General features: G+C 51.6%; 1 long non-coding RNA gene across 1 annotated transcript; it reads right to left on the bottom strand.

The window, feature by feature from the left end:
* Positions 1–9,390: 9,390 nt before the first annotated feature.
* Positions 9,391–10,780, bottom strand: LOC120873123. The gene is made up of 2 exons (XR_005723386.1): positions 10,645–10,780; positions 9,391–9,661 (listed from the first exon to the last, which is right to left on the bottom strand). It is a non-coding gene; the product is annotated as an uncharacterized LOC120873123 (long non-coding RNA).
* Positions 10,781–16,721: the final 5,941 nt, after the last annotated feature.

Raw genomic sequence — 16,721 nt, forward strand, 5'->3', positions numbered from 1 at the left:
CCCACTTCCGCGCTGCCGTGTGACCGTCTCTTTTCTCCTTTTCTGCCCGCCCAGGGCTTCTTCCTCAGGTCCTTGGGCCCAGAGGCCTCCCCCAGTGTGGCCTGTGACCATCCTCGCTGAGGAGCAGAGACCCTCACACCCCTCCAGCTGCCTGTTCTGCCTCCTGTCTGGGAGGATGCTGTGTCTGCTCTGGCCCATCTCAGGGAGCATCACAGAGGCTCCTTTCACCAGGGGCAATGTCGGGGGACTGGGAGGGGATGCAGTGCCCTTCTGCCTGTGGGCATAAAGACCCTCTTTCTCTTCTGCCGCGTCAGCCCTCTCTGGACTGGCGGGCAGAGGGGCCACATTCTGGGAGATTCGTGTCCTTTCTTTTAAAGTACGGGCGAGACTGGGGCCAGGCCAGACAATGGTGATGATTTACAGTCTGCTGGGCCGCAGGGCTGCCTGCTGGGCTGGCATCAACCAGAGAGTTCTGCACCACTGGGTCAGGGGGCTGCCTGCCCAGGACCCCACAGTGGGCGCCCCGACTTACCAGCTGCAAAGGGCAGGGGTTGTGCTGGTGATTTCAGAACTCCCCCCACCACAGCTCTGCTATGCTGGGGTGCCGTCTCCACTGGCCTCTTCTTGGGTCTGTCCATTCCAGGCTCATCTTTACCTGGATTTCTCAGCCCTTATCTGTGTCAGGTCCCTCACACTGCAGCTCTGACATTCTCTCCTGGACAGAGACCTGCCTTTGGAGGGAGACAGGCAGAAGTGGGGAGCACATGGAGGCCCCGGGCGGGGGATGGTGAGACCCTGGGGGAGCACCGAGGGAGGAGGGGCAAGGCTGAGGAACTGGTGGAATAACTTGGGGAGATGCCTGCAGGAAGCTGGCTCTCAGGCAGGAGAGTGCTGGAGAGTTAGGGGGAGAGACGGAGACACTGGGACGGGTGAGCAAAACAGGGAGAGAGAGGAAAAGAGAGAAGGACCAAGGCAGTGAGGGAGAAAGCCAAGGAAAGTGAAAGTGAGAGAGCACCCAGAACAGAGGGGAACACACACGAAGGAGAGAACAAGAGAGATTCAGAGGAAGAGAGAGGGTGATGGGGAGAAAGCAGGAAAGGGGCAAAGAGTGGGGGAAGGAGAGGATGAGGGAGACCTAGGCCAGAGCCAGAGCCACAGGGAGCAGAAAGCAGAGCAGGTGAAAAGCCAGAGGGCTTCTCCCCAGACCTCCCCAGCCTTGACCTCCCACTGCCCACCCCACGCCCCACAACCCCACCCCAATCCTCACTGGCCCGGGAGGGAGGTGGGGGCATGGTGGGGGCTGGTCTGTCCTCCACTGGGGGCGACTGAGTTGGACAGAAGCAGGAATTTTTGATGAAACAATGGAACAGGCCCTCAAGGGAAGTGCCCCTTTGTTGGAGCCCTGGCCTTCCCGAGGCAGGGGGCTGTCCACCAAGACCTCTCCAAGGGCATGGGCTGCACCATCCTATTCTGGGATGACAGGACCCAATATTTTGGAGGAAGGTGGTTTTCTGACCATCTGCCTTGGTTTCCCCCTATGAGGCAGAGTGGTGGTCAGGGGCCTGAGTTCCCAGATGGGGTTGGGGCCAAAACTCTGGGGCCAAGGCGGGCTGGCAGGTGGGACCAGCTCCTGTCCACCCCCAGCCTTTGTTCCAGGAAAAGGCAGCTAGGGGAGGGGGTGGAGGGCAGGAGTGTTTCCAGGGAAAAACCCATCCTTCCATGGAACAGGCAGCCTCCCGCCACTTCACCCCTCCACCCCCACCCTACCCCCCTCCTGCCACCAGCTCCATTCCTTCCTCCCTCCCCTTTTGGCAGGAGGAGCCCAGCAGCTGGAAAAACCATGCTGTGCTCCTGACTCCCACCTCAGCAGAGCTGAACCCATGGTGGCCCTGCAGAGGGGGGGCAGGGTGTGTGTGTATGTGCGTGTGAGTGTGTGTGTGAGTGTGTGGGTGCACACCTGCATACAGGTGCTGCCTGGCCATCGTCGCCTGCAGCCATGGGCATGGGAGAGGCAGGGTGCATCAAAGGGAAAGAGGCAGCCTGAGCCGAGCACCTGGAGCCTCAGTTTTGTCGTCTGAGATATGGGCGTGCCCCTGTCTCGCTTTTTAATAGGGCTGATGTAAGGGTCACAGGTGAAGAAGGAAATGGCAACCCACTCCAGTGTTCTTGCCTGGAGAATCCCAGGGACGGGGGAGCCTGGGGGGCTGCCGTCTATGGGGTCGCACAGAGTGGGACACGACTGAAGCGACTTAGTAGTAGTAGTAGTAGTAGTAAGGGTCACAGAGGCCAAGATGGGCGGAGCAGGAGTATGTCCCCGAGGCCCCTGGATTCCCACTGCTCTCAAACCACTCCTGATGACAGGTGCTGCTATTACTGTCCCCCTTTCCCAGCTCAGAGACAGGCCAGTGGCTGTCCTGAGACCGGAGCCCCTCTGACTGATGCAGGTACGGCCCCTGGGCACCTCCTCCTCCCTCCAGGGCCCTGGGGCTCCTTGTCCCGCCCCGTGAAGAGCAGCCTCTCTCCAGGGACTGGGGCCCTTTCGGGCCCAGAGGATCCCCAGAGGCCACCTGCTCCAACTCCTTGTCACTCATCTGAGGAGCCTGAGGCCCAGGGGCCCGGAGCTTCAGGTTGCAAAGCACATGAGGCAGGGCTGGGGTTCCGGCTTCCTGCCTGGTGGTCCCGGGTGTGGGCTGTTTTTCTCTCTTCCTTCCTTTAAGCACAGACTGGTTCCTGATAGGGTTATCAACACAGGCACACTCCCCTTCCTCCCACTCTTCTGCCTGGCCCCAACCCTGCCACTTTTCCCACCCCTTCCCTAACAGGGGGCTGAGCAGGGTGAGGATGCTGAGTGAGGCTTCTCGACAACCCCTTGGCCCCACTCCTTTCCGGGATATGAATGCCTCCCCCCACAGGCTGTTGGAGGGACCCAGCCTTTCTCCAGACCCTAGCTTTGTACCCCAACCCCCCTCATCAGGGTCTAGACCCCATGGCCTTTGGCTGGATGACCAAGGCCCCTGAGACCAGCTCCTTGGTTGGTCCGCCTGGAGACTACCTCCTTCCCCCCCTCCCCATCCCACCCCCACCCCCCACCCACCAGCAGGGGACAGGATGTAGCCCAAACCATGCCCCTTCCCCAGTATCACCTACTTCCTGAGTCTGGGTCTAGGGAGGCTTCCAGGAGGAGGAGGTTATTTAGGGAGTTGCTTGTCACTTCCCTAGTGGCTCAGAATCCACTTGTAAAGCAGGAGACCTGGGTTCGATCCCTGGGTCAGAAAGATTCTTTAGAGACGGGAATGGCATCCCACTCTAGTATTCTTGTCTGGAGAATCCCATGGGCAGAGGAGCCTGGCAGGCTACAGTCCACAGGGTCGCAAAGAGTCGGACATGACTGAGCAACTAACACTCCACTCCACTCGCCCGTCTAGGGGTGACTTGTGTGGGGATGATGCCCAAGGCAGAGAGAGGAGTGGGAGGGGGACAGGGCTGGGGAGACGTCCTGAGCGTCCTTGGCACAGAGGCTTGCAGCTCTCCTAGACCCTGTTGGACGCACAGCCAGCCCAACCAAGGGGAGGGAGGTGGGACACAGCCAGAGGAGATGGGGCCAGGTGGCATAGACACCGGGCCTCCTGGTCCTGGGAAGGCGCTGGGGCAGGGTGATCCCACACCCCCAGGTTTGGGCCGCTGAATCAGCCAGTAGCAGCCCTGAAGCCACTGCCCTCCCTGGGCTCAGCTGTCACATGTCACGTCTGTCTGCTGGTGCACGGTTCTGAGCTCTGGGGTGCCTCAGATGCCACAGCGGCCCTGGGTAGCTCCCACTTGGTGGGGACGCTGGACTATCCCTGAGGCAGGCACTGCTCACGGGCGCCCGGATCCCCGGGCTGGTGAGCCTGGGTGCTGTGCAGTGGGCTGCTCTCAGCTCACCCCCTCCCAAAGCTGCCCTTGGCTAACTGGAGCTGCATAACCCGCAGATGCCCAGGAGTAATGAACTGAGGCTGAGCAATGTGGGCAGATGGCAGCATGGTCCCCCAGCCTCCAGAGCCCGCGGCATCTTCAGTGCCGTTCACCCTCCGGGGTCCCCGGGATCAGGCTCAGGCAAGAGCTCTCCTGAAACCGCGTCCTGGTGGGCTGCCTCCTTTGCCCTGTTCCCTGCTCCCCTCACTTTCACATGAACTGAGATTCTCAATAAACCACCTGCATAAATATTGCATCTCAGGTTCTTCTTCGGGAGCTTGAGCTCAGACACCCACAGAATTGACCTGGTGGCCTCGCTTATAGAAAGGACAGCCTGCTGGATGAGGTGACATTTGAATCGGGGCCTTGAAGGTTGAGTAAGAATTGCTGAGCTGAACAGTGCCTGTTTCTTGTGATATATCTTGTTATTGTTCAGTCGCTAAGTCATGTCAGACTCTGCGACGTCATGGACTGCAGCACGCCAGGCTTCCCTGTCCTTCACAGAGTTTGCACAGACTTGTATCCGTTGAGTCAATCTTGCCTGATTTAATTGCTGAGGACCTGAGACATCAGAGGTGCAACACAAGCAAGGGCCCTGGGGCAGGAAAAAGCACTCAGTTATATCTGACTCTATGGACTGCAGCCCGCTAGGCTCCTCTGTCCATGGAATTCTCCAGGCAAGAATATTGGAGAGGGTTCCCATTCCCTTCTACAGGAGATCTTCTCAACTCAGCTCAAACCCGGGTCTCCTGCCTTGCAGGTGAATATTTTACCTTCTGAGCTACCAGGGAAGCCCAGGAAAAGGCAGGGCATGTTCAGAGCAGGGAGTAGACCCGCGGTGGAGGGAAGGAAAGTAGATGAGAAGTTAGGACGGTCGTCACCCAGCCCTGCACAGCGTTCATGGCCGATGGAGCACCTGCTGAGCCCAGATGGAGCCTCAGAGTCCTCACACTATGTCTGGCAGGCTCTGTCAACCAACTGGATTAGCACTTGAGGTGGCCCGTTCAGTGTCCCTGCCCCAGAGGAAGGCCAGGCCGGGCCCACGATGGGATCTGTGGACAACGGCCCAAGTACAGTAGGGGCCTCCCCTGGGAAGCGGCCATTGTGGCCCATAAATAGGTTAGGCGGTCAGGAAACAGGAAATCCTGACAATACAATGAGTCCTGGGGCGCAGGGGTTTCCTCCAGGCCGAGGGCTGGAGCGAGGAGGCTTCTTAGGCCAAAGGCTCTGCTGAACCAAAGTCTCCCTGGCCACTGGCCTCAGATGCCTGGCTCTTCCCACAGTCCTCGGAGGCCGCGGGGCCTACCCTCACCCCACCCGGCCCAGACAAGGGCAGCTCAGGACAGGCCAGCACACGCCAGGGCAGGCAGCGGAACCCCTGAGGGAAGAGCCGTGATGGGCTCAGCTCCCAGCTGAGCTTGGACCCAGGCAGTGATGGGAGTAGCTGGGGCAGCCAGACCAGGGGCCAGCGACCAGGCCAAGGAGGCTCCCCCCGGATCGGGGGGTGCTTCTGCCGGGCTCTCTGACCCAAGAGGCACACACATCTCTAAATGGGTGTCACTGGGCCTGTCCCTGCTCTGGGCTCCCCAAGGGCGTGGTGAGCACCAGGCTGACCCTACTCAAACCCCAATAATGGAGAAACAAGATCGCTCATTAGAGAACCAGGCAGCCTGTAAAACCACGCCCCGGAAGAATTTTATTAAGAAAAGCAAACAATAAAATACGATATCCTGAAGGATCCCAATTTTGTTAAAATACACACAAACATAAAAATGTGTGTGTGTGTGTGTGTGTGTACCCACACATGCGCACAGACGGGACAGAAAAGAGTACCAATAAAAGGTCAAAGCAGAGAGTATCAGGGAATTTTTATTTCTTCTTTGTTCTTTTCTGAAATTCTAATTTTTCCACAGTGAACTTTGTCACCATTAAAACACGCACACACACCCCCAAATGCTGCAATACCTGTTTTCTTTTAAGCACAATGTTTACAAAGCGTTTTTAAAGAAGGGGGGAAATGTTGATACCAAGCTGAGGGGAAAACAGGATACAATGTTGTGTACATCGTATGTAAAGAACAAGAATATCAGGGCAGGAAGGGGATAGGAAGGAAACACCCGGGGTGTCAGGGCTGGTGGCTTTGTGGGGATACCATCACGGTTCCGTCCACCTAGTGTGAGAATCCCCGCACTTTTGTGTGTCTACTGTACCCTGAGTCTATAACATCTTTGTCAATCCAGAGAGTAGAAGATAGAGTCCTGCTCTGATTTGATCCAGGGGGTGGCAGATAGACTCTCATAATTTACACATCCTTGATTACTGAGCCTCTTTCCACCCAAAACATTTTATTATGAAAATTCTCAACATACAAAAAAGCAGAAAGAATTGTACAATGAACATCCATTGATCCACTAGGTAGGCTTTGCAATTTACATTTTACTAGACTTGTTTTGGGCTTCCCTGGTGACTCAGATGGTAAAGAACCCACTTGCCAATGCAGGAGAGCCAGGTTTGATTCCTGGGTCAGGAAGATTCCCTGGAGAAGGGAGTGGCAATCCATTTCAGTATTCTTGCCTGGGAAATCCCACGGACAGAGGAGCCTGGCGAGCTACAGATATGGGGTCGCAAAAGAGTCAGACACGACTTAGCAACTCAACAACAACTCAGGAATAGCTGGATGGACTTGATGCATAGGGCAGGAATATGTAAGGGACTCAGAACGTCTATGTCCTCTCTGAGCACCACTCTGCCCACATCTGTATGTGTTCACCAGCCTGGAAGCTCTGCAAACCCCACCCTTTGGGGGTTTTATGGAGGCTTCATTACAGTGGCTTGATAGAGCAAGTCATTAGCCATTGGTGACTGACCTTAATCACTGACTCCTCTTCCCTCACCAGAAACTGGGGTAGGACTAAAAGCTCCAACTCTCCAATCCTGTGGTTGGTTCCCTTGACAACCTGCCCCAATCTTAGCTTACCTGGGGGCTTTCCAAAAGAGACTTCCATAGCATAACCAGATACCTTTATCACTCTCATCACTTAGGAAATTCCAAGAAATTTAGAAGCCATGTGGCAGGAACCCAGAGGAAGAACAAATGTATATTTTTTATTCTCAATCACAATATCATAGTACTGCTTTGAATTTTCTTAAACATGCCTTTTCATGGATATATGTGAGCATTTTTGCTGCATATGGAGCGAGGCTGCTGGCTCAGAAAGTGTATATGTCCAGCTTTCCTATATGACGCCAAACAGTTTTCCAAAGTTGTATACTTTGTATTCCTGTCAACAGGGAATAAGAGCTCTGGTTGCTCCGCATCCTTGTCAACACTTGGCATTATCTTCTGTTTTCCTTCTAGCCGTTCCGGTGAGTAGATGGCAGGATTGCATCGCTGATTTCATTTGCATTTCCCTGATGGCCAATGAAGTTAAGCATGTTGATTGGTTATCGGGATATCTTTTTTAAAATAAAGTGCTGACCTAGTCTTCTGCCCATTTTTCTTCTGGATCATCTTTTCCCCTTTCTTGTTTTACAGATGTCCTTTATACATTTTGGATACAGATCTTTTGTTAGATATACAGATTGCAAGTATCTTCTCCTGCTCTGCAACTTCATCTTCTTAATGGTGTCTGGTGAGGGACATTCTTAATTTTAAAGCATTGCTTTCTAAAGTAATCTTGAAAAAGATTTGTTTACAGTGTTATTTTAACACTTGCAACTGTGAAGTCATATCCCCAGGAAAAATTACGGCATGTGTGTTAAATGCCTCTGCCTCCTCTCTCCCCCACAGCCAATTCTGTTGAGTGTCCGCCATAAATATCTCAAATTAGAATTCACTGAGGTCATTTCAGGCTACTGTGTCTTCCACAAGTAGTACTTCCTCGTTTGAAATAAAGGAATCAGAAATCCTCAGGTAATGGGAACCTTTATCAGAACTCGTATGTACAGTAAAGGGACTTCCTCTTTTCTGAGAGATTTTTTGGAGGGGAAAAAAGTTGCCTAATATTCAGGCATAGCCAGTCTGTACAGACATATTCTCTGTTCCAGGGCTGTAATAGAAAAATATTGGAGGGGGCTTCCCTGGTGGCTCAGTGGTAGAGAATCCACCTGCCAATTCAGGAGACGTGGGTATGATCTCTGGTCCGGGAAGATCCCACATGCCACAGAGCAACTAAGCCCGTGGACCACAACTATCGACCTTGTCGACAACAAGAGAAGTCACCCCAACGAGAAGCCCGCACACTGCAACTAGAGAGAGAAGCCCCTGCTTGCTGCAACTACAGAAAAGCCTGCGCAGGAACAAAGACCCAGGACAGCCAATACATAAACAAATAAAATTATGTTTTAAAAAAAAATGCTGGAGGGAGGGATTCCCTGGCGGTCCAGTGGTTAGGACGCCTCGTTTCCACTGCTGGGGGCCCGGGTTCAATCCTTGGTCGGTGAACTAAGATCTTGCAAGCTACATGAAGAAATTTAAAAAAAGAAAAAGAAAAAAATATTGGATACCCACACATCCTAATTATGGTATCTTCATTCAGTGGAATACTAAAGAAATATTCAATAAAGACAAGATGAATTTATGCATAAGAATGTAGGCTTAAGAGGGGAAAAAAGCCAAGAGTGGAACAGTCTGTGTGGTAAACTGCACACATCTTGAAAATGAAGTCTGCTTGGAAGGACTCACACCAGCAATAGGAACGGGGTGGTGGTGCAGGAGTAGAAAAGAGCCTTATATTCTTTTGCAAATCACTGAGGGCATTCAACATACTCTTAACCTGTGTGCACCTATTATTTATCCTACCAAACTAACTGAAAATTTAAAAATACAAAATAGACATTTGAAAGGGAATGCAATTTTTCATCCTAAGAAATGTATGCAATCGCTTTGAGTCCTGAATAGTTCCCTTCAGAGCTGTCAAAACTTCTCTGTGACCCCTACTGCTGGGGTAAGGACCAAGGTGAGGGCTAAACGCTGGGGTGTCTCCTTTGGGGGCTTTACTCTCAGCAATATGGGGTCCACCTGTGGCCAACTCAGAGCTAACTTCCCATGAGGCAGAGCAGGTGAAGTGCCTGGGGTCCACAAGAGTTCCAGGGGCTCATGGAAATGTTGAAATTGGCTTAAAACAATAGAAAAAGAATACAATCATGCCTAGATTATATTTGTCTTTTTACTAACAGGGTCATAAAACATAATTAAGTATATCTATTTGATCCCCTGGAGTAGGAAATGCAACCTGCTTCAGTATTCTTACTTGGAAAATTCCGTGGACAGAGACTGGCGGGCTAGAGTCCATGGGGCTGCAAAGGCACAGCAGAGCGACTAAGCCCAGACATAGCTGTATCTACATCTGTATCCATAGTTTTACGTGTAGGTGACCGAGCAAGGAATCCTGGGCCCACAGTGCAGTGCAGACAGCCAAACTCTGACAGCCGAGTGTATCGAGCGTGGAGCAAAATAAAGCTTTATTTGCAGGGCACCAAACTAGGAAGCGGGAGCCAAGCCTCAGATCCACTCCAACTTGGTCTTCGAGTTAAGGGTGTTTTAAAGGTTAACAACAAAGGAACTGTGATTAATCCTTGTCTTGTGACATTCTGTGACATTTCTTAATCACACTTTTGGGAGTCAGGATGTCTTGAGCTTATGATTCTCTGGCCAGGTGGTCCATGGCTCAGGTGGGGTTAGGGGGCTTGTCTGTGAGCTCATCTTGCCCTGGAGAAACAACCCAGGTTTGTATATTAATGAAGAATCTATAAGAGCAATCTTAGAACATTAATGATGTTACGGACAACAGCAATCTGAGTCATCTGACTCAGGTTGATTAGGGCTCAGTTAGCACAGGACAGAGATCAGAGGGTACAAGAAAGAGGCTGAAGTCAGAAGAGACAGGGCAGGTGGGTCAAGTTTTGGATAGAGATATTAATCATAAACTCAGTCAGGGGATTTGGTTTTAGGGAGACTCAGATTCATATGTACATAAATATATATAGTTTTTTACAAGGAAGAATTCACCAAGGTGCAAAAGTACCTAGAAAGTCGTAATGTGGCCCTGGGCACACCCTTTCTATAAAGGGCCCCGTAGTAAATATATTAAGCCTGGGGGCCAGGTGGTCTCTGTTTTGACTGAACTTTGCCAGCAGCAGAAAGCGACCATCACATAAACAGATGGAGGGGAGTGGCTGTGTTCCAACAAAGCTTTATTTACAAAAACAGGAGGTGGGTGGGCCTTGGTCCAGGGCCAACCTGGTTGGTGCCTGGGAAGTTCAGTATTTGTTGAATGAATGGATGAATTGGAGAGGGTGGGATTGCTATCAGGCTTGACCCTTGGGCTTCCCTGGTGTCTCAGATGGTAAAGAATCTCCCCGCAATGTTGGAAAGCCGGGTTCAATCCCTGGATCAGGAAGATCCCCTGGAGAAAGGAAAGGTGCCCACTCCAGTATTCTTGCCTGGAGAATCCCATGGACAGAGGAACGTGGCGGGCTGTAGTCCATGGGGTCTCACATGACTGAGGGACTGACACTTTTCTGATCCTTGTCCGTGGTTGGGTTTGGGTTTGGTTGGGAAGTGGGGAGTGGATACCGGGCTGGGGATCAGTTTTCATGTTCTCAGCCCCACACTTGCTGTGTGACCTTGGGCAAGCTACCCTCCCTTGCTGGGCCTCAGCTCTCTGTCCGTAAGATGGAGGCTGTACTCACCATTTGCTGGATTGTGATGAGAGAATGAAATGTAACTGAGGATATGGAAGGGCCTGGAATAGGAAAAGGAGATTCCCATTGGGCAGCTCGAGGGCAGGGACGGCCAGCTTCCTGGAGCCCTGGCCGCCCCGGGGAATATCACTTTGGCAGAGGAAAGAAGGGGGCGGGGGCAGCCAACAGCGTGACCCGAAACACAAACAGTCCCCAGAGAGGGGCCGAAACTCTCACCCTGGTGAAAACACGCTTGTCAGGTTTCTGCCCTACCCCTGAGCAGGACAGGGGAAGGCGCCCCAGGCTGGCCTCAGTTGGCAGGGGCCGCTAGTGGCTGGTGGGGCCTGGGCCCCTCACGTGCGCCTGGGCATGCATCCAGCCAGAAGTGGCCCTGTGTGCTCCAGGGTGTGATTGTCCATCAGCCAGAATCCGAGGTTGCACCTCAGGGGCCGTGCAGGGACCCATGGAGGGAGCCCCACGCCCCCAACTTCCCACTGGGGTGCCCAGTGGCCCGGTCAGGCAAGCTGCCATGTGACCTGGAAGGGCAACGTGCAGGCAAGTATTCAAATAGACAACTCACATGTCCAGGGACCTGGCAATTTCGCCTTCTCTCGAGCTGTATCAGTTCCAGCCCAGGCACGATACAGAATTCTCTTCACACAGACCCAGCAAAATGTTCTAGTGGCTTAACAGAGGTGTGATCAGGATCACTGGACACTAAAGGGCAAGTCGAGGCACAAGACCAGCCCCGTGGGCTGCCACGGCCACCCTAGACTCAGATCCACACTCTGCTTGATCTGTTTATGAAAAAACAAACCAACCAACCCAAGATCAGGTGTTTACAAAGCCTTTTGTTAACTTGCAAATCCTCAAGGAAGTGAGGGAGAGTGACTGGGCTGCACATCCTGACCAGGCCAGCAGGGGAAGGAGCTGGAAGGCTGTGGAGGCGTGTGTCTGGGCTTCCAGAACTCTCACTTTGCAACTAAGTGGTATGTGACCTGGGACAAGTCTGTTGTCACTGAGCTCCAGACTTTGGCACTGAAGGACTGAATTAAATGACAATTGTGTTTGGTTGTATTTTTCTTTTGAGTTACAAATCATGGAAATTCCGATTCAAACTGGAATGACCAAAGAGAGTACTTATTGCCTCTCATAAGAGTGAGGGGGATGGCCATCAGGTCTGGCTGTATCCAGGGGCTCAAACAATGCCATCTTTCTGTCTTGTGTCTCTGTTCTCTTGTGTGCTGCTCATTTTCATGCAGGCAGTTCCATGTGTGGACAAAGGCCAGAGATGACTTGGACATTGCTCATCCCTGGTAGAGATGGAGGTGGGGATAGGGGGCTGCCTCCACCTGGGTCTCACCTGCGCCTGGAACTGGGGAGAGGGGCAGCCTTTCTGCATTTCATGAGCTCAGAGTAGGAAAGGGGTAGCTCCCTAGAGGAGCCAAGAGATGGGAAGATGGGTGCTGGGCAGGCAAAAGCACCGCTGCCACCAAAGTAGACACAGCTTCACATTTGCACGTATTTAAGTCCGTCATTCTCAGCACTGATTCTTAGCACCAGCTCTGGGGAAAAAGTCCCAACTCATGGCAAAGGCTGAGAGCGCAAAGAGTTGTCCAGACAAATCTGGTCTCCAACCCAGGATTTCTGAGCCCTGATCTAGGGCTTTTTCTGATTCACCCCACTGCCCCTTCTCTGATATCCCCTTTATGTTTCATGCTCCTGTGGGCCCCCGCCCCCCCCCGCCCCCCCCCCCCGCCCCCCGCCCCCCCACTTGCCAAGGAAGATTGCTGGTGCAGGGTGTGCACACAGCTAGTCTCCCAACCAGACTCTGTGGCCCCCCCTGGCATCTGGAGACAAGGGAAGAACAGGGGTACTACCCCCTCACCCTCACCCCACCCAGGAAACTGAGCTCTGTTCTCTGAGACACAGTCCTCCATCAGTGACTTCACTTGCACACACAGAGCCAGTGGCCTGCAGAATGTCTTCCTGTCTACATGAAACCCCTAAGAGGATCTGGTGGGGAGTTGGGGGTAGGAGCAGGGAAAGACATCAGAAGGGGCCAGCAGGAGGGGAGGGGATCTCTCTAGGCAATGAAACCAGTCGGAGAGGCATCTTTCTGGAACCAGCGAGACTCCGGAGAGCCCGGAGCACTGACTAAAACTAGAACCAGTACCCATTCTTGTCTGGGCCTCAGCTAACCCGTTGGTACACAAGGAGCTTGGGCTAAGAACTTTCTGGCTCTAAAACTCACTGATTGACAAAGGGTCAATTTCCTCATACTATAAAAAGTTCTCAGAAATCAATATGAAGAAATGCCCCCAAAGAACTGAGCAATGGGCATAAGCAGGCCAACCCCCCCCCCACCAAAAAAAAAAACCCTTCTAAATGGTTAACAACAAACATGCAAAAAATGTTCAAACTCAGTGGCAAAGAACTACAAGTAAAACCAACCAAACAATACTGCTTCCGCCAGTCATGTTGATAAAGGTGATCTCATTCCAGGTGTGTCAGGGGGTGGGGGATGGGCACTCAGCCACTGCCCGGGAGGAGTAGAAACAAGTGTGACCTTCTTTCTGGAGGGTACTTTGTCAGTATGTAATAAAAGCCTTAGAACATTGTGGGCTGGTGGGTCCACTTTGATTTCACAACTAGAAAATTCTCTAGAGGCAAGAATCATGGATGTTGCAAATGTAGTCTAGCAGAGCAAACAGTAGGCAGAGAAATATTCTATTGCAGTAAAATCAAAGCCTCCTCCCTCCCATACTCCAAAGGTTTCTTGTCAAGCTTAGACTAAATCCAGTTCTTGACGCTGTCGCCTGGTCTTACTCTCTTTCTCTCTTTCACCTTCCTTCTCACCCCGCTTTCTCTTCCTCAAATTTGCCAGGCTTGGTCCAGCCTCAGGAGTTTTGCATGGGCTATTACCTCTGCCTGGGATGCTTCTTTCCCTCGAATGTGAGCCCCATGAGGGCTCTGTGTTATCCTCTGCTGGATCCTTGGCCTGTCCCTTAACAGCAGTAGAAGTTCATTGAATAAGTAAACAATTGAGAGCAGGTGCGGCAGGAGTTGCGGCTCTGCCATTGATTAGCTGTGTGACCTTGATCAAGTTCCATCACCTCCCTGAGCCTCGGGCTCCTCTGGTGTGAGATACAAATAGAAGAACTACCCCGTGGGGTTCTTATCAGGATTAACTTCAGTAAAGTGGGTGAAGTCTGGGGCAGTCACTGCTATATTCAAAAAGGATAACCAACAAGGACCTGTTGTATAGCACCTGGAACTCTACTCAATGTTAAGTGCCACCCTGGATAGGATGGGGTTTTGGGGGAGAATGGATACATGTGTGTATATGGCTGAGTCCCTTCACTGTTCACCTGAAATGACCACAACATTGTTAATCAACTATACCCCTATACAAAATAAAAAGCTTAAAGTTTGAAAAAAAAAAAAAGTCTGGTACAGTGTGAGCCCTCAAGAGCTATTCTCTATAATTATGGATGTTTCCAAAACGTTATTTGTAACTGTTATGGTTTCGGTTGAGGAAACCGCTCCAGGGAGTTCATAGCATGCACCCAACAAAAACATGTTGTAGAAATCAACCTGTGGACATGAAAAGGGGCTGAAGATACACTGTTTACTCACTTATTTCATCATGATGGGCATATAGAGCACGCTCAGAAAAATTCAAGAAACAAATAAAGTGAAGGTCTTCTGTAGGTCAAGTTACTCGTCCAAATTAGTAAATGAGAAAGGTTTAAAAAAACATGTCTGGTATGAGCCTCAGTTCAGTCACTCAGTCGTGTCTGACTCTTTGCGTCCCCATGGACTGCAGCACACCAGGATTCTCTGTCCTTCACCAACTCCCGGAGCTTGCTCAAACTTATGTCCATTAAGTTGGTGATCCCATCCAACCATCTCATCCTCTGTTGTCCCCTTCTCCTCCTGCCTTCAATCTTTTCTAGCATCAGGTTCTTTTCTAATGAGTCAGCTCTTCACATCAGGTGGCCAAAGTATTGTAGTTTCAGGTTCAGCATCAGTCCTTCCAAAGAATATTCAGGACTGATTTCCTTTAGGATTGACTGGTTTGATCTCCTTGCAGTCCAAGGGACTCTCAAGAGTCTTCTCCAACACCACAGTTCAAAACCATCAAAAGCACAGTTCAAAAGTATGAGCTTACTTTTAAAAAATAAAATATACTCATAAGGGAAAGCCTGTAGGATTTACATTTAAATTGTCAAGGTTGGGACTGTCCCTTGGTGGTCCAGTGGTTAACCCTCTGTGCTTCCACTGCAGGGGCATGGATTCACTTCCTGGTTGGGGAACTAAGATCTCGTCAGCTTCATAGCGCAGGAAAAAAAATTGTTACGGTTGTTTGGCAGGAGACTAGAAATTGCAGGCATTTTTTGTAGACAGTTTTGGCTTTTCTGTGATTTCCTCATTGTCTATCTGTTACCTTATGAAATCTGAAAAAGTCCATGTCCCAGTTAAGTGACCCTTCCTACTTCCTCACCTGCCACCATTTGGCTACGTGATTCCCAGGGCCTCTTGTGAATACTCAGGGGTCCTGTGTTGTCTTAGGCAGCCTTACTGAGGCTGGGGGGTAGTGCCAGGGACCTAAGTAAATATTCAAGTGTTGAAGAGATGTTGCTATGTGGCCCTGGGGTTTGGTGCTTAACAGTCTTAGATTGGCAAGAGGAATGTGTCAAGCTCAGCACAAGTTTGGAACTCAGGGCACCCTGGGCATCAGAGGACAAACAACAACAGCAGCTCAGTAATAATTCACATTGGCTTAAGAAATGAAAGGAGTTTATTGGTACATGTAACTGCAAGAGCTTTAGGCACAGCTGGATCCAGGTGCTCAGAAGGTGCCTTCTAGAGTCTTCGAGGCTCTATTTTTCTTTACTGTCTCAGCTCTAAGGAAAGCTGTCTATGTGTGGTGGTAAGATGACAGATGACCCATTAGCAACTCCAGAGTCACACTCCAGTAGCGCAATAGCAGACACATGGCTTCTTTCTTCCTGGGGCTCCAGAAAAAGTCACAGGGAGTCCCTGATTGGCCAAATTTGGGTTTTCTGCCCACCCCTGGATCATGCACTGGGGTTCTGATTGGCTGGGCTCTAGGTCACGAGATCCTCTGGCCACCAAGGGAATGGGGCCAGCTCTACCAGAATCCATGGACTGGGAGGAAGGGGAGGGGGGTCTTATTCTCCTGGAACAAGACGGTGGGGTGGGGGTGGGGGGGAAGGTGGTGGAGGGGGATATTTGCAGAGGGCAGGACCCTTCTTCTCTAGCTGTGTCAAATGCCCTTTATCAGGAAAGCTGGAATAACCACAACACTCTGCCCTGAGTTCTTCCAAAGTGAAGGAGAGGGAGGCCCCTGGGGGGTGGGGAGGTGGTGTGGGGTGTTTGGTGAGAGAGGGTGGGGCTGCAGGAGTCTCGCTGGGCATCAGTTTAAAGACTCCATGAGCAACTGTGGCCGAATCAGCCCACCGTCCAGGCCTCAGGGTCTTAGTCTATAAAGGAAGCTTGATCTGGCTGAAGTCGACAGGTTTTAGGATGGTGCAGTGTAATTTTATGATGCAATTATTGGGGGCATAGCTGCCCCTCCCTTTCCACTGACTTGGAATAATTTCTTAATGGAATCCAGCTATTGCCATGATCCATGCTGGCAGGGGAATGATATAGTTTTTCCAGGAGGGGCCTGCTAGATTGTCTGCAAGAGAAGGGGAGTTTGGAGGCTATTTCTGGCAAAGAGTGAGGTGGGTGAAAAATGTAGGGGTGGGAGATGACAGAGAGCTGGGGGAGAAAACCTGAGCCGGGGCCTCGTGCTTAAGATCTGGAAAGAAGGGCTGGGCCCCTGGGGTCGGCAGGGTGAGGCCTTGGCAGCTGAGGAGAGGAGCTGGTAGGACAGGAATGTTCCTCTTTCTGGCACCTGTTCCAGGGCTTGTTGACCTTTGACCCCATCCCACAAACACTCCTGGGAAGGAAGTCAAGGAGGGACATCTCCTTGGTGCCCACCAGGTTGCTAAGTCATGTCTGACTCTTTTGCGACCCCATGAACTGTAGCCCACCAGGCCCCTCTGTCCATG

The sequence above is a fragment of the Oryx dammah genome, unplaced genomic scaffold (assembly GCF_014754425.2).
Source record: "Oryx dammah isolate SB20612 unplaced genomic scaffold, SCBI_Odam_1.1 HiC_scaffold_13, whole genome shotgun sequence".
Lineage (NCBI taxonomy): Eukaryota > Metazoa > Chordata > Mammalia > Artiodactyla > Bovidae > Oryx > Oryx dammah.